Genomic DNA, 22359 nt, shown 5'->3' with positions numbered 1-22359 from the left:
ACTGGAGAGTACAAAATCTGGTGCAGCTGTGCATGGTAACAAAAAAGTCTGGGGAATGCCCAGGAAAAAAACAAAGCCTACTTACCACCAGCTTGCAGACAACCAAACTGACCTGTATGCGTTAAAAACAGGGGTTTAGTTTGCATGCATTTGCAAACACATGCGTGAGCCACAGAGCCTTGTTTGGTGTGCCCCTGTACCTTTAAGGAGTGGTGGGCTCCCCTTCAGTCCACTTGCTCTCATCTATCCATCAGAATGCATCTGCCTCCACTGTGGGGACACTCATATTTTAGTGTTAGGACCACAGATACCAGGGTGCCGTGACATGGTTCTATGGCTCACTCATTTTTGTTTGCAAATGCGTGCAGACTAAACCCCCGTTTTTAACGCATACTGTTAGACAGGTCAATTTGGTTGTCTGCGAACTGGTGGTAATTAGGCTCTGGTTTTGTCCTGGGCATTCCCCAGACTTTGTTGTTACCATGCACAGCTGCACCAGATTTTGCACTCTCCAGTTTTATCAAATCAATCCCAATGTGTCCAAAATACTTGACTTGCTTCTTTGTAGTATGCAGGTTTCAGCAATGAATTTAACATCTTTTCCCATGGACCTTTCATGCTGTGCACCATTTTCCTCAATAGTAGTAATTAGGATCAGGATGGCAGTACTTTCACCAAAAATAAAAATAAAAAGGAACTTCACCAAAAACTAGAAGTTCACTTTAACCCCCCTGACGGTCTTCCCGGGTCTGGCTCGGGGTGGAATTTTTGTACCATTAGCGGTAACCCCGAACCAGACTCGGGACCGCATCGCTGGGTTCAGGAGGAGGTTTACTTACCTTCTCCCTCGGATCCAGCGTTGTCTCCCCGCTGTACGAGCGAGCCGTGTCTCGCTCGATCTATCACGGAGCCGATCTCCGTGCCCTGCGAGCGTTGCGACGCACAGGGATGGAGATCGGCGCCAAATTCAAAAAGTGAAACACACAGTATACATGCAGTATAATGTAATCTTACAGATTACATTGCTGTATGTAAATATTTCACATCCCCTTTGTCCCTAGTGGTCTGCCCAGTGTCCTGCATGCAGATTGTCCATAGCAACCAAACTGTCATTTTACATCAAAAATGGTTTTAGACCAGCTAGAAAACAGCGATAATAAATTAGAATAACTTGCAGAATTGAGCGATAGCAATTTGTGGGGAGATCCGTCATCAAATACTGAAAAGTAATGACAGTGACAATTCTGCAACTGAGCAAATTTCAGTGTTTTTGATTTGATTACATTATTGAATAATTTTTATTATTGTTATATTATTATTTGGTACAATTATTTATAGTTATTTATTATATTATAATTTATGATTTAATTTCTCAAACTTTATCATACCCGGAATGTCTGCTAGACTCTGGTTTGGACAGATTTAAGAGAGTTATTCCTAAAGCCGCGTACACACGGGGCGGACTGTCTGGCCAACTTAGTCCGTCAGACAATCCGACGGACAGTCCGTCCTACTTTCGAATGAACGGACTTGCCCACACACGGCACTTTTTGAGCGGACTAATACGGCGTACTAAGTCCGCCATACTATCCGCCCTACTTTTGAAATGAACGGACTCGCCCACACACGCGGAGGAAAGGCCGCTCATTTCGAGCGCGTCTCCAGCTAGGCGGGGCCCGCGAAGGTGACGTCGCTGACCCCGCCGCCTGGAATGGACTTAAAGGGGAACCCCAACCCCGGAAAAAATCGGCGTGGGGGTCCCCCCCAAGTCCACAACAGGCCCTTGTCCGAGCACGCTACCCGGCCGGCCAGGAAAGGGGGGCGAGCGAGCGCCCCCCCTCCTGAGCCGTACCAGGCCGCGTGCCCTCAACATGGGGGGGTGCCTTGGGGAAGGGGGGGCCGCGCGGCCCCCCCACCCCAAAGCACCTTGTCCCCATGTTGATGAGGACAAGGGCCTCTTCCCGACAACCCTGGCCGTTGGTTGTCGGGGTCTGCGGGCGGGGGGCTTATCGGAATCCGGGAGCCCCCTTTAATAAGGGGGCCCCCGGGTACCGGCCCCCCACCCTATGTGAATGAGCATGGGGTACAATGTACCCCTACCCATTCACCTGTGGAAAAAAAGTACAAAAAAAACACAACACAGGGTTAAAATATTTTATTGCACAGCTCCGGGGGTCTTCCGTCTTCGGGGGTCTTCTCGCCGGACTCCTCCTCTATCTTCTTGTAGCTCTTTTGCTAGCGGAGGAGTCCGGCTTTCTTCCTCGCCGCCAGCCTCTTCTCCCGACTTCGGGGGTCTTGTCCCCCTCTTCGGTTCTTCTGCCGGGCCACCGCGCCTTCTTATAGCTCTTTTACAGGCGGTGGCCCAGTCTTCTGTCGCCGCCGTCGCCACCGCCTTCCGTTCTTCTTCTTCTTCTTCTTCTTCTCCAGGAGATGTTGCCTCGACGATCTCTCCGGCCGGAATGCCAGGGACGCACTGCGTGGCCACTTATATAGGGACAATGGGGCGGTGTCACATGGCTTTATGTCACATGGGTTGGTCACATGGTGACCCCGCCCCCTTACGATGTCATAGTCCCCATGTGACATCAACCCATGTGACCAACCCATGTGACATAAAGCAATGTGACACCGCCCCATTGTCCCTATATAAGTGGCCGCGCAGTGCGTCCCTGGCATTCCAGCCGGAGAGATCGTCGAGGCAACATCTCCTGGAGAAGAAGAAGAAGAAGAACGGAAGGCGGCGGCGGCGACAGAAGACCGGGCCACCGCCTGTAAAAGAGCTATAAGAAGGCGCGGTGGCCCGGCAGAAGAACCGAAGAGGGGGACAAGACCCCCGAAGTCGGGAGAAGAGGCCGGCGGCGAGGAAGAAAGCCGGACTCCTCCGCTAGCAAAAGAGCTACAAGAAGATAGCGGAGGAGTCAGGCGAGAAGACCCCCGAAGACGGAAGACCCCCGGAGCTGTGCAATAAAATATTTTAACCCTGTGTTGTGTTTTTTTTTGTACTTTTTTTCCACAGGTGAATGGGTAGGGGTACATTGTACCCCATACTCATTCACATAGGGTGGGGGGCCGGTATCCGGGGGCCCCCTTATTAAAGGGGGCTCCCGGATTCCGATAAGCCCCCCGCCCGCAGACCCCCGGACCCCCCCAGACAACCAACGGCCAGGGTTGTCGGGAAGAGGCCCTTGTCCTCATCAACATGGGGACAAGGTGCTTTGGGGTGGGGGGGCCGCGCGGCCCCCCCTTCCCCAAGGCACCCCCCCATGTTGAGGGCACGCGGCCTGGTACGGCTCAGGGGGGGGCGCTCGCTCGCCCCCCTTTCCTGGCCGGCCGGGTAGCGTGCTCTGTTGTGGACTTGGGGGGGACCCCTACGCCGATTTTTTTTGGCGTTGGGGTTCCCCTTTAAGTCCATACCAGGCGGCGGGGCCAGCGACGTCTCCTTCGTGGGCCCCGCCTACCTGGATACCCGCTCGAAAGAGCGGGAAAAGTCCGCTCATTTCAAAAGTACGGCGGACTGGCACACACACGGGCGGATTGTCCGCCCAAATGCGAGTCCGACGGACTGTATTACGGAAATTCCGAAATACTTAGTCCGCCAGACTGCACGCTGAAAAAGTCCGCTGAAGCCCACACACGAGCGGACTGTCCGCTGAAATGTGTTTCGGCGGACTAAGTAGGCCAGACAGTCCGCCCGTGTGTACACGGCTTAAGAATTACAGGACTACAATATAAAACGCCAAATTTTCATGCAAAATAATAGTACCGCTTTTAGCACCTAAAATCCGAAATAATCGTACCACCAGGGAGGTTAAGGCCTCCTCCCCCACTCTTCTTTACCATTTGGCAATTTTTTTCCGGGGAGGCGGTATCAGATACCTGTTTTTTGGTAAAACCAAAGAGCCGGCTTGGGTGAGTACAGTGCTGGATACTGGGACAGGTGAGTACCTGTTTATTAAAAGTCAGCAACTTCAGTTTTTGTAGCTGGTGACTTTCAATTTTCAGAAATATGACTGAAGCTCCTCCTTAGGATCAGGAACATAACAGGCACATAACCTCAAACCAGTAGGAGGAAATTTCAAAACTAAATTTAGAAAGTATTATTTTACCCAAAAAGTAGTTCATGTATGGGACAGAGCTCTAGAACAGGTAGGTTTAGTCAACAGTAACTAAATTCCAGAATTTAAACATGCTTGTGACAACCATAGATCTATACTTAGACAAAAACAAACAACAACAAGAAAAATCAAAAAGGGGCGGCCTTTATGGACTGCATTGTCTTTTTCTGCCATCAATTTTCGATGTTCCCATGTTTCTATTAATAGTGCTGCCAAACATGCAAACTCGTTTACAAGTATTTCTTTCTGTTCTGCTTGGAGCATTCATTATAAGGATCAGACTTTGTTGGATTTTTTTATATTTTTTTTACACTCGGCTTTCTGCATTTTAGACAAAATATCAGTTGTATTAGTTTTAGATTCATACAAGCCTTAAGTACCAGCAATGGGTTAGCAGTGGTTCTTACAGTGTAAAAACTGAATTTTTTGTTTACTATATGTAGTCAAATACATCCAATTCCCCCTATCATATCCATTAAGTTTGTGTTTTGGTATATGATTTTGGCCTTTATTTTGGCCTTTAAAAAAAATGGGTTTTCTTTTGGTTGTGGCCATATCATTTCCAATAAGCATTGGCATGTTTGCTCTTATCTCCCTACTTGCAAATAGCCTTGCCTTTCTCCATAACCCACAGATTCTGCTGTACATTTCTTCACTATACAATTCTATATTGTTATGCATTGTGCTTGATATCTTTAGAAAGTAAGGGCAGAGCAGACATGCTAGAGTGGTGGTCAAATTGGCAAAAATAGGGTGAAAAGAGGGAATTCAAGTGTAGCTTCTGACATGATCAGAGAAACGTATAATAGGCTTGATTTGTGAATGAAATATTTTTTTCTATTTATTAGGATAGTATTCTTTTTTATAATATATTACATTAAAAATATTCTACCTCTTCTACCTTTATTTTGGAAAAAAATATTCTTCTAGAATGCTGTTTGAGGATTTCTTACACCAGTTCCTTCCCTGACAGATATGTGCTAAAGTTACAAAGAAAACATTTAAATTTAATAGGCTTTTCTTATCTATTTGATGTTAATTGTTAGTATAACATCACTATAAGATCAGCTGTGAAGGAGACTCTCTCTGCTATTTATTCACTGTTATTTTCTATTATCTGTACCACTGTATTAAGTGCTTATTCTGCAAATCTCATATGGCCTACTAGTTCTTTCTGCTTTTTAATTAGTATTGATATAATGGGGAGTTTCGAGGCACTTATTTTTGAGTTGTTAGCCAAATAATTTTTTTTAATATATGATTTTGATTCCTTTGATTATCTATATTACATAGAGTGTTTTTTTTGTTTTGTTTTTTTCTTTTTTTGTGAGACACCTGAAGCTGCTTTAATATATCATTTAATAGTTATTAATTATTGTTCTTGCTTACACTAGTGACTGCTACTCACACAAAAAAAGCTTAGGTCTTTCAGAACATCTGACATATTTCTTGTGATCTCGGTTTTAATAAGGATATGTGAAATATTTTTTAAGAATTTATCTATAATTTTTTTTTAATGTTTCTTTTTTTTCTTTTGTTGAAGATGTATGTTGGATCAGGTCAGGAGAGATTTGCCCCAGAGATTAGTTAAAGGAGTGAAGCTCTGCTGACTATACTGTCATCCAATCATGTGACAGCAAAAATTCTGTTTTTTAAATTTTTTAATTTCCTTGTATGTAATTAGTTTTTTTCTTGCAGAGTGGACCAAAGTGAAAGGTCTGCTGAAAATTCCATTGAAATTTGCAACTTCCCTTGCAAAGTGAACAACCTATTTGCCTTTAGTAATGCAACCTCACGCTATTTGGTAGACTTGCAATTAGTTAACTGGATCAGCACAACCAGCAAATAAAGTCTCACTGTGCAATAGCTGCACACAGATACACACACACGTATGTATATATATATATATATATATATATATATATATATATATATATATATACTTATTGGACACTTTTTGAAGGCACTGTGCATGTGTATGTATATATATATATATATATATATATATCGATATATATATATATATATAGAGAGAGAGAGAGAGAGAGAGAGAGAGAGCGAGAGAGAGAGAGAGAGAGAGAGAGAGAGAGAGAGAGAGATATTCAATTGCTTGGTAACACAAATTGCTAATTAGCCAATCACATGCAACTCAATGCATTTAGGCATCTAGATGTGGTGAAGACAACTTGCTGAAGTTCAAACTAAGCATCAAAATGGGGAAGATAGGGGATTTAAGTGACTTTGAATGTGGCATGGTTGTTGGTGCCAGACGGGCTGGTCTAAGTTTTTAAAAAACTTCCGATCTACTGGGATTTTCATGCACAACCATCTCTAGGGTTTACAGAAAATGGGCTAAAAAAGAGAAAATGTCCACTGACCGGCAGTTGTGTGGATGAAAATGCCTTGTTGATGTCACAGTTCAGAGAAGAATGGGCAGAATGGTTCAAGATGATAGAAAGGCAACAGTAACTCAAATAACCACTTGCTACAACCAAGGTATGCAGAATACCATCTCTAAATACACAACACATTGAACCTTGAAGCAGATGGGCTACAGTAGCAGAAGGCCACTCTAGGTGCCACTCCTGTTAGCTAAGAACAGAAAACTGAGGCTACAATTTGCACAGGCTCACCAAAATTTGACAATAGAAGATTGGAAAAATGTTGCGTGATCTGATGAGTCTCACTTTCAGCTGCCACATTCAGATGGTAGGGTCAGAATTTTGCATAAACAACATGAAAGCATGGATCCATCCTGCCTTATATCAATGGTTCAGGTTGGCAGTGGTGGTGTAATGGGGTGGGGGAGATTCGCATCATGGATGTGCAGCCGACAAATTTGAAGCAACTGCGTGATGCTATCATGTCAATATGGACTAAATCTCTGAGGAATGTTTCCAACACCTTGTTGAATCTATGTCACAAAGAATTAACCCTTCATGCCGACCGTACCCAAATATGCAGCCCCACTGGACTAGGCTTGTTGCCACAGGGCCGTGTATTTGTATATCTACCTTTGTCTCACCAAGATCCCTGTGCCCCAGAACATCTGATTCCGCTGATTGCTGTGATAGCCTCTGATTGGCTATGACAGTGATCAGTCACTGTCATGCCCGGGCCTGTGTTTTCTGTCTCTGTGAAAGACATACATTGTATAACTGTCCTTGCAGAAATAGAAAAAAAAGTGTGTGTAGAAAAAATAAATAAATAAAAATAATATATATTTTTTAAATACCTACATCAAGGTTTGATCTAAGTCAGTGCCAGGGTTAGTGTGTGGGTAAAAGTCAGGATCAAAGGTCAAGGTGAGGGTCAAAGCTTAGGGGCAATACGTTTTTTGTAGAAGTTTTTTGTTTTTTTAACCACTTCGTGCCTGCACTAATAAGTGGTGCAGGGTAAGAGTAAGGGTGCAGAGTAAGAGGCATGTCATAGAATGCAGAAGCCTCCCTGGCAGTATGATTATGTGAGATTTTTGCATCTCAAAGTGGTAAAATTATTTTGCATAGAAATTTGGCGTTTTATATTGTAGGCCTGTAATTCTTAGCAATAACACACTTAAAGGGGTTGTAAAGGTAAATGTTTTTTCACCTTAATGCATTCTATGCATTAAGGTGAAAAAACATCTCACACTGCCGGCGCCCCCAGTCCCCCCGTTTTACTTACCTGACCCCTCGAAAATCCCGCGCTCGCCCCCGCCGTCCTCTTCGCCGCTCAGCCTGGCCGCTGATTGGCTGGAGTGGATGGATTGAAAGCAGCGCAGCCATTGGCTCGCGCTGCTGTCAATCACATCCAATGACGCAGCGCGCCGGGGGGCGGGGCCTTGTGATACAGCGAGCGGCTATAGCCGCGGGCTGTATCACGGGAGCGCGCCCGCAGTGCTTCTCACCAATGCGAGGGAGCTCGCATTAACGTGAGAAGCACCTGCGGGAGGAAGCAGAGACAGCCGCCGAGGGACCCCAGAAGAGCAGGTTCGGGGCCACTCTGTGCAAAACGAGCTGCACAGTGGAGGTAAGTATGACATGTTTGTTATTTTAAAAAAATAAAAATTTTTACTTTACAACCCCTTTAAATCTGTCCAAACAAGCCTCTAGTAGAAATCCCGGGTATGATAAATTATAATATAATAAATAAATATAAATAATTATAAAAAATAATAATATAATAATAATAAAATGAATTTCCCCATGATTCACTATCGCTCAATTCTGCAAGTGTTCTAATTTAGTATCGCTGTTTTCTAGCTGGTTTAAAACCACTTTTGACATAAAGGGACACTTTTTGGTTACTATGGACAATCTCCAGTTTCCGGGCAGAAAGAACAGTATATATCATATAAAACTGCATGCGGGGCATTGGACAAAGCCCTAGGGACAAAAGAGATGTGAAATTATTTCATACAGTAATGTAATCTGTAAGATTACACTGTACTGTATGTATTATGATTTTTTCATTTTTTGAATTTGCTGCCGGGCTCCGCCCCCATGCGCCGCAACGCTCGCAGGGAATGGAGCCCGTCACACAGAGGCATTGGGCAGAGGACACAGCAGGGGGACATTGCAGGATCCTGGGGACAGGGTAAGTATACCACACTAGGATCCTGCAGTGCAAAGGGGTTATAAAGTCCCAAAGTGGACATACACAAAGTGGATTTTTATTGTTTGTGGCTATTAAGAAATGCATTTAAATAAGTTTAAAGGGGTTGTAAAGTTAGTTATCTTAACCTCCCTGGCAGTTTTCCCAAGTGTGGCTCGGGGTTAGCACTAATGGTACTGAAATTTAACCCCCGAGCCACCCTCTGGAAAGGGAGGTTAAGATAACTGACTTTACAACCCCTTTAAACTTATTTAACTGCATTTCTTAATAACCACAAACAATAAAAATCCACTTTGTGTATGCCAAATGCATTTGCAAACCCAGAAATTATCTTGTAAAACTAGCAGTGTCCTCATCACTCTACAGAGGGCAGACCTGTGGGTTGGACGCGACAGATACTCCCTCTACAGACTGTCTCCAGAAACTACAGGGGTCCAGATTCAAGACTAATCAGTGACTCTGCACAAGGAGAGAAAACCGCAGTGTCAGGTCTGCTTGCAAACCTTGCAAAAATATAAATTGCAAAAGTTGTTTCATGGTGTTCACTGTATAAATCTAAAAAATATATACGCAAAGAAGACCGCGACTCAAGTAAGAATACACATTCCTCTTGTACAATGATTAGACAATATGATCTCAGCTGTAAAGCAGATATGAATTTTTTGTGATTTGGTTAAGATGTGCTTTAATGCTATAAAAGAAAAATATTTACCTTTGTCATATGTATTTCATTCGGGGTTGTGTTGTTTCTTATTGACTGGAAAGTAACATCAAAGTATTATAGCAGAAAAAGTACTTTGAGTACCCGAGTCTTGACTTTAATATACCATGCCACTTAGCAGTCAGTAGTAGAGAGCAATACCAAAATAGACCATGCAGGCAAATCAGCTCTTCACCAGCTGTTGTGTTTTCTGTTTTGCTTACGCTAGATACTTCATGCTCCATATTCTCTGAAAAAATAGGATGTGAATTGATTTGCACATTATCTAAGCAATGAAGACATCGAATTATTCCTGACATCCTCTATTCTCGTTTTTGATTTGTAGGCCAGCTATGCTCTGCAGCTGAAGCAAATTACATCAACAGAAATGCTGATGTGACCACAAGTTGACAAAGGACATGATTTCTGCGAAAAGAAAAGAAACTGCAGTTTATGAAATGCTATGTAATAATGTTGTTTAACCCACAGATTCTGCATCTTAAGTATATTTTATTTCCAATCTTCTCATCATTTCATTGTTAAAAGACTTCGAGAAGTGGAAATAGAATAAAAGCTACGGAATTAAAAATTGTTCTAAACCCTTTAATAGCTCAGCTGCAAGCCCCATTGTTTATCTAATTCATTGTGTGATTGAACCGATTCATGTGACTGTCTTAATTTAGCTTCCTAGTTCACAATCTATATTTTGAAAGTTTTTTTCCTCTGAAGAAGAAAAGCGACAAAACATGAAAATGGGTAGAAAGCTTTTTTAACTCTTTATCTTTGCACGGACAGATAAAAATGTCCATTAAAGAACTTTACAAAGGGTGGCTTTGTGGATAGGTCAGGGTGAATGTAGATTAAATAAGCATGAATTTGTGTTTCTCACCATAGAACTCTAGCTCTAGTCCAGAAGTAGTTCCACCTGCTGGGGATTTCCTATAGATGACACTAATTGGGATGAATGAACATTTTGAAATTTGCTTTGCCAGCGATTGATTCAATCTGTTCACATAAGAAGGTTTGGGTCTGCTGCTATTTCTTTGAGGGTATCTTTCTTTATTTTTAGCCCTCTTTTTACATTTCATTCAGAATAGAAGATTTGGAACTAAAGTCCAATATTCTATGAAATCCATATTCATGTGTCCTTTTTGGGCATTGTATCCCACGATAAGTTAGTATACCAGTGGCAATTTTTTGTTGTGGGGGTGGCAAACAGTATCACAACCCCCTGGCTCAGTTGGGTCTGGAGCACTTAGGCTGGATTCACACCTATGCATTTTTAGTGCTTTTTGCATTTTGCTGACTTGTACTACAGTCCATGCACTATGGTTTTCTATGGAACACATTCTGTTGTGCAAATCTGCAAAATGCAAAAAGCACTAAAAATGCATAGGTGTGAATCCAGCCTTACGACGGCTTCCCCTGCTCTCCACGGGCATTGCTTCAGCTTCCGTTTCCTCCCTCTTCCTCAGCAACCAATTACCAATTGGCACTCTTCTCTTTTTGGCCAATCGGAAAACGGGTCTTAGACATGCTTCTGATTGGCCGAATTGAGGATGAGTGTTTCAACAGGGACTATTCATTCGCTGTTGAAACATCTGGGTGGGCTTGTAATGCAATGCTATGCACCCTATTTTGAAGCCTATTAGAGCCTCTGGTTCTAATCACCACTGTAATTCATGCGCCCAGCATCCTGAAAAGGGCCAGATGCATGAATAAGGGGTGGTGGCCATGTATAGTGGGGGCGGTGCCACTAATTGATGGGTCGCCACTGGCAGTATTGGTAGTTCTACATCCGCTGCAGGAGTGTCAATGAGGGATGGAGCTCACCCCAGGTCCTGTGATGCAAAAGAGGAAGGAATCCCTAGTGCCACACATCCACAGAGTCCTGTAGTGGTAATGAGAGTGGCAACCTCAGCCTGGGCTCCCGCCCTTAACGTATTTCAATCCTTCCCCCAGAGCTTAGTCATGTGGATGGAGATACCATGCGTGTGGGGAGTATTTAAGCATCACCTTTCATAACTTAAAGTGTAGAAAGGGCTAGCGGGTGTGCAGTTAATAGTTCTGGCTGTTAGGAGAGGAATAGTGAAGTAACGTGAGGAAAAAAAAAAAAGAAGAAAAATAGTAAGGAATGAGATAGAATCTGGAGAGAAGCAGAAAATAAAAAATAAAAATGAAAATAAAGAATGAAAAATAAAAAATAGAAAATATAATTTTTGGACATTGGTGGTATGAAAGAACTTGGGGCCATAATGGTGTCTTGAGAAATGTGGCTTACAGGTTTTTGGCCCAGTTAAATGGGTGTCACAGGGCCTAAGGAAATTAGCTCAGTTGTGAGCGGGTGGCATGGGATTCCCTGGAGTGAAGATTCTAAGAACCAGCTGGTGTTCCGCCAGGAGCCCCCTCGCAGAAATGTGGACTTAGCAACATGCTGACCGCTAGATTCACCCTGTCTAAATGTGTGGAGACTCACACAAACTTAAAATGAACAGCACAGATATTTTCAGGTACTACTGGCAGAGGTGGGAACCATGCTGTATAAAGTAGATCCAGAAAACAACTCACAGCTTCAGTCACTGCATAAGTCACTGCGTAAGTAGAGGAAGAAAATCTGCACTATAGTGGAAACTGTGCTAAGGGGTGTCTGTACTGGAGGTTAGGCTAAGAGGGGGGTCTTTACTGGGGGGAGGGTCTATACTGAAGGGTTAAGTTGAGAAGGGATCTTTATTAGGGGATTGTCTGTACTGAAGTGGGTCTGTACTGGAGTGTCTGTACGGGGGGGGGGGATCTGTACTGGGGGGCTGTCTGTACTAAAAGGATGTCTGTACTGGGGGGAGAATGTTTGCTGCTGATAAAAAAGATTCCTGCTGAGGGCTCCCGGTTGTAAGGGAGTTGGCAGACACTGACATTCCAACAACTAGTAACTTATCTCTGCATCACTCATTCAACTTTATAGTGCATACTACTACTCATTCCCAGAACAAAAATGTAAGCAGAAAAAACACACACAGTCCTATAGTTAATTATTTTTTTCTTTTAAATGCTCCATAATTTGAATCATTACTCAAGTCATCCATGGATGCAGATCCACGTCAATCATGATGTTGATGACTGCTAACCCACTGAAAGGAAAGTGCACTCCACCCGCAGACACATTTGAACTTGTCACTTGACATCCGGTGAATTACTTTTCTGGGGTTTAGCCACTAATGAAAACTAAGGGATGGAGTCTAATGGACCACATCTCTGCCCAAATATGGCTCTACAAACGTCCTGTTTAACTCTAAACTGGTAACCTGTAAACGCTTTTATAAGGTTCCTTATGGGTAAATTCATATACTGTACTTTTTCCCATTCCACGGGCATGCTAATTTTTAAAGTGTGACATATTCGATATCTATTTACTAGGTGTAACATTATCTTTTATGGTTTACAATAATTGGGCATCCCATTTTTTTCCCAAAAAATTGCATTTGATAAACCACTGTACAAATACCGTGTGACATAAAGAATTAAAGAATTGCAACAACTATAATTTTATTCTCCAGGGCATTTGCTTGCAGAAAATATATAATGTTTGGGGGCTTAAAGTAATATTCTAGCAAAAAATACAGATTTTTGCATGTGTGTGAAAAATGTCTGAATTGGCCTGGGCAGCAAGTGATATATTGTTAGTCTATTTTCTCTATTGGTGAACATTCTTTAATTCTTATGGTTGGATGTTCTTATGGCTATTTTCTAGGATCAAATAATACATTCACCCAGGCATAAGGCAACAAATAAAAACTGACATTACACACATTTTACAAACATAGATATTATTAATTTGGGCTTGGTTCACATATATGCAAATTGATTGTGCTTTGAACAGCATCTGATTTGCATTACATGTGAACCAAATGGCTTTTGATAGAGGTAGTTGACATATGTCCAGGCAGACCGCGGTCAGTATTTAAAAAGAGTCCTGTACATTTTTCAGTCTGGTTCAGGTGCGATTTCAATAAAAAATTAGCACCTAAATCACACCTATACCATTGGGCAAAACCGTATTGGACTCTATTTAAAAACTGTGCTGAAACCGCAGCTGGACATATGCAAACCAAGCCTTATGCAAATGATGAGATGTCCACAAAGCACATTTTTTTATAAGTAGATTCCTAAGTGTGCTACTGAACTGGTAAGCTGCAGTAAAAAAATAAAAAAAAACTATGTCTGAGTTTAGATATTCTTTAACTTTTTTTTAGCACCAGAAACCCAACACTCCCAAGTACCTGGCATCAAAAATCATTGTACAGCTCTACCATATGTGCTAGCTTTACGCACCTGGAACAATGCCCTTTCTTACAACTGGTGAGAACTTTTAAAACACAGCTTTTTTAATTAAAATAGCTGTCTCATGGAACTTACAGGCTCATTTATCATATCACTGGAAATTGACTTCATTACTACAAATGGCACAATTTGCATCAAATCCCATAGGCTAAGGTATATCGATGGTTGTGTCTGTTAAGCTCTGTGTTGAATTCCCTTTGCACTGTTGGTACTGAAGCATGTCTATATGTCTTATATATTTGTGAGATCCAGTAGTAATTGTACTGAGCATGAAAAGTCATTCTTCAGCAGCCATGACAGTTTACAGCTGACAGTATATTTGATGGTAAGTTGGATCCAGTGATATGCATACAATGCATGTAGTTGCAATCTATATACTAAATTTACATTGTTCTCTTTGAATAAGCTTGGGAGCTGTCATGGGCTGACAACTAACATGAAACATCAATATTTCTGTCAAACTCTGTCTCCAAAAACATAACTATATCACTCTTATTTCTGAGTTTTGTATTTTTGTATGCAGTAATTATTGGCACTGATAGATATGTGCTAGCAAACGTGCCCATTCTGAGTAGGGAAGGGATAAGGATGATGAATAATATCCGGGATGGTATATTTAATGCAGAGCAGTGTATATAGGAGAGTATATATGGCGTAGAGAAGTATATGTATTATTAAACAGTTCTACAGCAAGATGGGCAGAACAGGTAAGCTATACAGGGCTCAGGGCCAGTTTTAAAGAAAAAGAAGCTCGGGAAAATATTAAAGTGAGAACCACATTGTTCAAATTCTGTACAGGCTGGCATGGGTGTTGCGCTGAACAAGGCGTCTAAATCTGATAGAAGAGTTAAAGGAGTATAGCCAAAGCTCGTTTGGCTGGGCTACTCCTATGGATCACAGGAGTACAATTAGTTTTGCACTCCTGTGACCCTTTTTTTTAGCAGAGAGTGGGCTGAAGTTCACTCTCTGCTGACGTCACGGATGTCAGTCCAAGCACTATGTCATCGCGACAATAAAGGCTGGATCCACCAGGTGCCTGGACTGGCCTGAGAGGCTGAGCCGGCCGCCTCCTCCATAGCTCAGCGCTCCAACGACCGAGGAGGGAACAGAGCACAGAGCTGTGACTGAGAGTCTACAGCTCTCTGCTCACCAAGCTGGTAGAACTGAATTTTAGCATCCAAAGCCACTCTGTAGTAGGCAAGATATCTGGACCCAATTGGAAAAAAGTGTCCCTGGAAAATTGCACTGTTTACCTCCCTTTGTAAAATCAGCCCTAATAATGTCATTCTCAAGGGGGACTGCTCTAACCATGGACATTTTGCTTACCTCTCATTACACCAATAGAAATATGTCATGGCAACACTATTGGCAGTCCGCATATACAGAGGGGTACAAAAAAATGTATACACACCTCAATAATTGTTATCTATGCCCTTTTTAAAACCCAAATTTAATTATGGCAGCAATGTGTAGTATTAGGTTTCCCCTAAAGATGTCAGTAGTCACACCACGCACTATACTTTGAGCGCCCAATGGGATTGCATAATTCAAACATGACTTACAGCTACCCTTTGATGTTAATATAAATCTAGTAATAAAATGGTATGCATATATTTTTCATGTTTAAGTGTGTATACATTTTTTGGGCCCCTCTGTATGTGCAAATGCTTCATGATTTTCCAAGAGGGCCAGTTAAGTTATCATGTGAACTGGTAAATGGTCCTTTAAATGGGTTCACTGTGGCACCACAGACATTAGATTTCCTTGAGTATGACTCATATATTTGTGCTGTTGACACCCACATTCATAATTAGATTGATACCCAACTAAAAGCATTGCAACTCGTGATTACAATGCTTTCTCTCAGGATTCTCTACACTGCCATTTTTAAAACAAAATAAGGCCATAGAGCATTATTTCCAGAGATTTAAGAATGTATTAACAAGTTGCCACAGTTAAAGTCAGAGTTAGAGTTAACCTTATTATCACCCTGGGGGAACTGGATTGTACCATTTCAGCCGTATAACGAAGCAGTGTTAGCAGGGTGTGTTAGGGAGCTTCATGATACCTTACTGCCTATAATCATTCAACCGATTAAAGAATCTCTTAGCCCTTGTACACACGGTCGGATATTCTGACAACCAAATCCATTGGATTTTGTCCGACAGATTTTGTCCGATGGATTTTGTCCGAAACTGTTGCATACACGCGGCGTAATTTCGTTATGATGGGACTACGTTCAGGCTAGTAGCCAATAGCTTTGGTCTAGGAATTTGATCTAAACATGTGTGGCACTTTGTCCGATCGGAATTCTCTACACACAATCGGACAAAGTCCAATCAGATCATGTTGTCGGAAAATTTTATAGCCCAGTTGGAAAACTTGGTCCGTCGGATACTCTGACAGAAACAGTCCAATGGAGCCCACACACGGTCGGATTATCCGACAACACGGTCCTATCGGACATTGTCCATCAGAATATCCAACCGTGTGTACAAGGGCTAAGCCTGAATGTTCCATATGGGGTCAGATTTTTTGGATTATTGACCCTTAACAGATCAAAGGTTTTTTATATGCATAGTGGGAAGTCATATGAAAAAGGTTGGGTGGGAAAGATGGCTACAGCAGCACATTTTGAATATGTTGCTGGTTTATGTTAGAGTAGGCTTTCATGATTTCATGTTTGTTTAATTGTAGAGGCCTTGCTCATATTTTGCACCATGGTCAAGAAGAGGTTAGCTTTATTCTTGATACTGAATGAGTTAATCTGTAATAATTAGTTTTTATGTAATAATGCATGTGATATTACCGTATCTTGACACATCAAATATGTTTGCTTATTTTCTGCTGAAAGAGCTCATAATATATTTGATTGTATAGAACATTACATATAGAATGATACACCTCTACAACAGCATCTCAGAAGGTATACTAATTATAATTAAGGCCTATTTTTCTGAAAAGTTAATTACTGCATATCTAATGCAATTTTCTTATTGAGCCCAGAAATCTTAAACTTAATGAATTAAACAATAGCTTATATTGAAGACGCATACATTAGCTCATGCATGCCTAAACACAACATCCATTTTACATTGCAAGCCAACAGGTAGACTGTTTTTGCAATTTCAGTATCTGTGGAGTTTATAATAGCATAGTAAAGCTACACATATAAAAATCTGTATATTTAAAGAACAAATCTCAGGGGAATTTACTAAAACTGGAGCAGACAGAATGGGAAAAAAGCTGTGCATAGTAACCAATCAGCTTCTTCAGCTTGTTCAGTTAAGCCTGGAAAATGAAAGTTAGAAGTTGAATGGTCATCGCACACAGCTGCTCCAGTCTTAGTAAATTCCCCGCCTAGCCTCTAGAAAAGCCATAAACAATATGAAAATGAGGAAACTGTGAAACATAGGCTTACTCTTTCACTCGCTTACTTTGCAATAGATAAGTAATATATAATCCATTCTACACCCCAGAACTAATTTCCGACAACAAATGTTCGATGTGATCTTGTCGTGGGAAATTTTGACCGTGTGTAGGCTCCATCGGTCATTTGCTGTCGGAATTTCTGACAACAAATGTTTGAGAGCAGGGTCTCAAATTTTCTGAATTTTTCGGTAATTCTGAGTGTGTGTAGACAATTCAGACGCACAAAATTCCACGCATGCCCGGAATCAAGCAGAAGAGCCGCACTAGCTATTGAACGTCATTTTTGTCGGCTCGTCATAAGTGTTTTGTCACCACATTTGTGACGTTCAGAATTTCCGACAACATTTGTGCGACCGTTTGTATGCAAGATAAGTTTGAATCAAAATCCATCAAAGAAAAATCCATGGTTTTTGTTGTCGGAAAATCTGATCGTCTCTACGCAGCATTAGTCAACGCTTCCATGGAAATAAGTGATTTTACAAGTTAGAATACTTTGATTGCTATTGTTTGCCCTCAATGAAATTACACAAAAAAGAGTGGTTCTCTTCCCTTTCCAAAAAAGGCTTCAATGGGTTGTTTATCAAGAATTGACTCCTCTTCATCCATATTTTACAACTGGCTACTTTTCCTTCTTGTCCAGTCAAATCCAATGTAGTATGGAGAGTGGAGAAGGCTGATTAATCGCACAATATATCTAGGAAATGAAGTAAGGCAATGTTCTTATCAAAAAGAAGCTGAAGAGGTTGTTAATAATGGTAGCATGAGGACTTGTAAGCATAAGCTTTTGGATTCTGATGGAACATAATTCCAATCTGAATCTGACCTGCTCAGTGCACGACCAAGCTGACCATATATACTCAAATAAAATACTTTTTAAAGGTGTGGGAGTTTTTACTTTAAACTATTTATTATGTAAAAGTGAAAAATCAGCAAAATATAATTTGTTCAAATAGCCCATGTCCCCGCTGCTGCTCCCAACTGAGTGTTGGAATCTCACACTATTATCTAAGATGAATAAAAAACCCACATGGACACTCAGTGCACATGAGTGGAAGCTGCCTTGAGATGACAATATCTAAAACATTTTTGTTTTAAAACATCTATTCAACATAGACATGTGTAGCAAACACATGTGAAACAGACATGTGAAACATGCATACAAATATTATATACAAACATGCATGTACATATAATTCACATATATTTTTAGTGCAAGCTATAGTGCTTTCAGTTAAAAAATCCAATATTTAGTGTCCATGCAATCACAAGTGCTCTCTCCCCTCATAAAGAAAGTGCCATATCCTCTGTTTCCAAAATTGAACTGTGATCACTGCTTTGAAATTCACACTCCACACTCACCAGATAATTGGACCCTGAGAGCTATGGGTCAATATGCGCTCAATATAAAAATGCCACTCATTAGGAAATGCCACTCCACCTGGTTCCGCAAAATACCACTCCTGCTCCAAGACACATCTACATGCTCAGAAGCACAAAGAGAAAAGGAGAGCCTTCATTGCGCACCACATGTAATTTTATTTAAAAAACATCAAAAACTACAGCACAAAACCAGCACTGGATGATGCAGCATAAATATATTAGTCAGCACCTCTGCACCACTATCCCTGGAGCAAGCCTGCAATCCTAGGGAAAGGAAACCGGTATGAGGTTTTTACTAGATCAGAAGTGACATGCCCAAAACTCTGCCTTAATGCATTCCACCCAATGGCTGGGCATCATCAGGAAGCTAGAGGAATGTACTCATTCATGGTAAAACAACAGTGTATCACTAATATGAACAATAAAATTGATAGTACATGTGCCTTTTTTTCAGATGGATTTCAGACGGATTTTGGCCCAAACTTGTCTTGCATACACACGGTCGCACAAAGTTGACGGAAAATCCGATCGTTCAGAACGAGGTGACGTACATCACATACGTCAGGACTATAAACGAGCCAGTAGCCAATAGCTTTTGTCCCATAATTTATTCTGAGCATGCATGGCACTTTGTGCGTCGGATTTGTCTACACACGATCGGAATTTAAACGATTAGATTTTGTTGTCGGAAAATTTTAGATCCAGCTCTCAAACTTTGTGTGTCGGAAAAAGTCAGATGGAGCCCACACACGATCAGAATTTCCGACAACACAATCCGATCGCACATTTTCCATCGGAAAGTCCGACCGCGTGTACAGGGCATTAGAGAAAAATTATGTGAAAAACAATAGTAAGTGTGCTTAAACACAATAGGTACAGAAGTCCAATAGTAGATAAAAGCTCCAAATAAAACACAGGGCAAAAGTCCACAGAAATGTGAAGGAAAAAATTCTTCCTGTTGAAGTGACACCAAACTAATGGAAAAGGAAACAGGTTGTCTGTAGTCACTCTAAGCAACACTTCAAAGGTAAGTAAATGGATACTCTTACCAACTGGGATGGACACACATGTCTTACGACAGTGGGTCCGAAAGGTTCAGGATCCTACAGGATCAGGTGCTGTATATGGGAGATGGTCAAGTAGATCAGGTGCAGGGTCCCTGACTCTCGGTCCCAAGGCTCCACAGTCGCTGTAAGATCAAAGTGGATGTCGCCTCCAACAACTCCTCATACACTCCAAAAAAGCATGCAGAGAAAGAACAGGTATCTGAGGATCCCCATATTATTAGAAGAGTTCAAAATAAGCCCCCCTCAATCCCCCACACTCTCTTGGGGGCCAGATGGTTGAAGTCCATGTTCCTTTAACATAGGGACAAAGTGTGTTCCAAGGGGGAGACTTTTCTGCCCATTGCCCAACATTGATATTCCACTTGGGACTCAAAATCCATGCATCAAGACATGAGTGATGAGTGATATGAGGATGTATTTCAGAGGTAGGTCTACTTATATGTGCAGTGAAAAAAAAAAAAGCAGCATTGTTTGCTTTTCTCCCAGAATTGACTCTCCGTCTGTTATATGCGCAGTGTGCCCACATGTAGTCATGAGTATTTTGAGTATTTTGTACAATATGTATTGGGATATCCAGGAGGATGTTATACTGTTATTATCCCCTTTTTTCTACATAAAATACAGTTCTCATGATGATTTATAGCCTAAAAATTGTATTTGGAATCTTGATATCCACTCTTTAGGATTAAATTTGAACTCCAGCCAAAACTAGCTTTTTAATTTTTGTTATTTTCTTTTAGTCCTCCAAGCCAGGGCCTGAACTGAAGCTGGAACTTTTGTATAAAATTACAGTTGACATTAACAGAATGTGGCCTGAGTTTAGTATAGTAAAAAAGGTGTTACCTGTACCTACTGGTACACACTACTGGTTCTTATTAAAAATGAGGATTAAATAGCGTGCTTTAATATTTGCCGGTAGTACGGCTTTAAGGTATTGTTCAAATTACATTTGTATGGTCTTTGGTGTACAGATGCCCAAATAGAAACCTGGTAGAAAACCAGTGAAAACTTGTAAACAAAATTTGTATTTATTTGCTGAATTTCAGGTTTGTTATTGTGCCTTTGGCACCCATTTCTAGATAAACAAGACAAGTCACTGCTCCTTTCTTAACCCTGGTTCAATGCAAACAGAATTTGCTGCAAGCTTTTTAAAGTAGTAAAAAAGTATTTAGACATAGTTGATAATACGAAAGACTGCCCCGATGGTAACACTCTCATCTTTTGCTTTAAACTTTGGAGGAGTCCCAGTGGATCACAAATCAAGGATACGGTTTGAAAAAATATGTACAGTTTGTTTCACAACAGCAAAATATTTTTGCTAAAAATATTTTTGTAATACGTGGGTCAGAAAACCACATGTATGTTGCATATTGGCTTCAAATGTTACTTGTGAAAGTGTGTTTTTCTAAATTAGCATTATTGATATATATTGTTAACACTGTTCATTTGTTTTTTCACACACACCATTCCTTTACTAAAGTAAAAGCTATTCATTAACTAACAACATTTTTTACAAATAATTACTTGAATAAATTACTCAATGCTAGCCATTTACTCCAAAAAAAGGTATGATTTGCCCCTTTCCAGAGATACAGGTCCACCTCACCAGACAATTTTTTTTTTAATTAACAGTAATACAGTACTTTATTCAATACTGCATATTTTTTACTGATACTTTGCAGTGAATTGTAGTTTGTGTGACTAAGTAGTTACCCTGCAGCGTGCTATGAGGGGATGAGCAACCTCTATGTACACAGGCCAAAGTGGTGTTCGTGGTGCAGCTGCTGTAGGCAGAGCATTTTTGCCATTTTTTGGGGGCACTGAACATGCTATACAGCCAGACTACATTAAAGAGGTAGTGGTATAACCAAGCCTTCGTCATCCTCCTCCTTTGTCATGAGCCGGCTACCTCACAGTCCAGTTGCCAAAATCACATATTCTACCTTATTATCCATTGCTATTCTTGCCATAGCCCTGTAAACTGTCAGGTAGGAGTCTGATTAATTATTGGTGCACAGCATGAGCCACTTGCTGCAAGAGGATATGCAGCAATTGTTAGGATCCAAGGTTGAGGAGGAGAGTAACAGCAGCCTAGATGAAGGGGATGCCAGGCAATAAGAACCTACTGCAGCTGAAGCATATTGCCAAGCTGGCTCCAGCAATAAGTAGAAAGAGGATGATAATGAGGTCTCCCTGGGTGCCCAAAATAGCAGGGTAGGAAAAGGCATTAGATGCACAACCTCAACAAGGCAGGATGTCATTCAGGGGCAACTCATGGAGTAGTGGAGGGAGCAGCTGCCCTTTTCCACCTGAGTTCAAGGCACTGTTGTCCCACAATTCACTCCCCAGTACTCACTTTTGTGGGCTTCTTTTAGCACTTGAGCTGAAAACTGTACCATTGCTATTTTAAATTCTTTCTCCAAGGTTTAAAGTGGGACAATACCATGACGCTTCTTGTGAACAGCATGAGAACAGCATGAGAATGTTAGTCATCAGAAAAAGGACCTTACTCCTTCTCCTTCCAGATCTTCCCTTTCTCTATACACAATTATCTTTCGGCAACCTCCAGCAGCAGCCTCCATGTATATCAGGTTCCCAGCCACCATTTCTTTACCCATTCAAGCCATTCCTGACCTTTGCCATTACATAGAAGACAATATTTCCAGGTTGCTGTGTTCAGTAGCAAGGTCCACATGACCAGATACATGTGGTCCAGCAAGTATGGGCAGAGACACAT

This window comes from Lithobates pipiens, unplaced genomic scaffold, assembly GCF_037356315.1.
Source record: "Lithobates pipiens isolate NorthernLeopardFrog02 unplaced genomic scaffold, aLitPip1_a1.2 Scaffold_3, whole genome shotgun sequence".
In the NCBI taxonomy this organism is placed as follows: domain Eukaryota; kingdom Metazoa; phylum Chordata; class Amphibia; order Anura; family Ranidae; genus Lithobates; species Lithobates pipiens.
Note: the sequence above shows the minus strand (reverse complement) of the source record.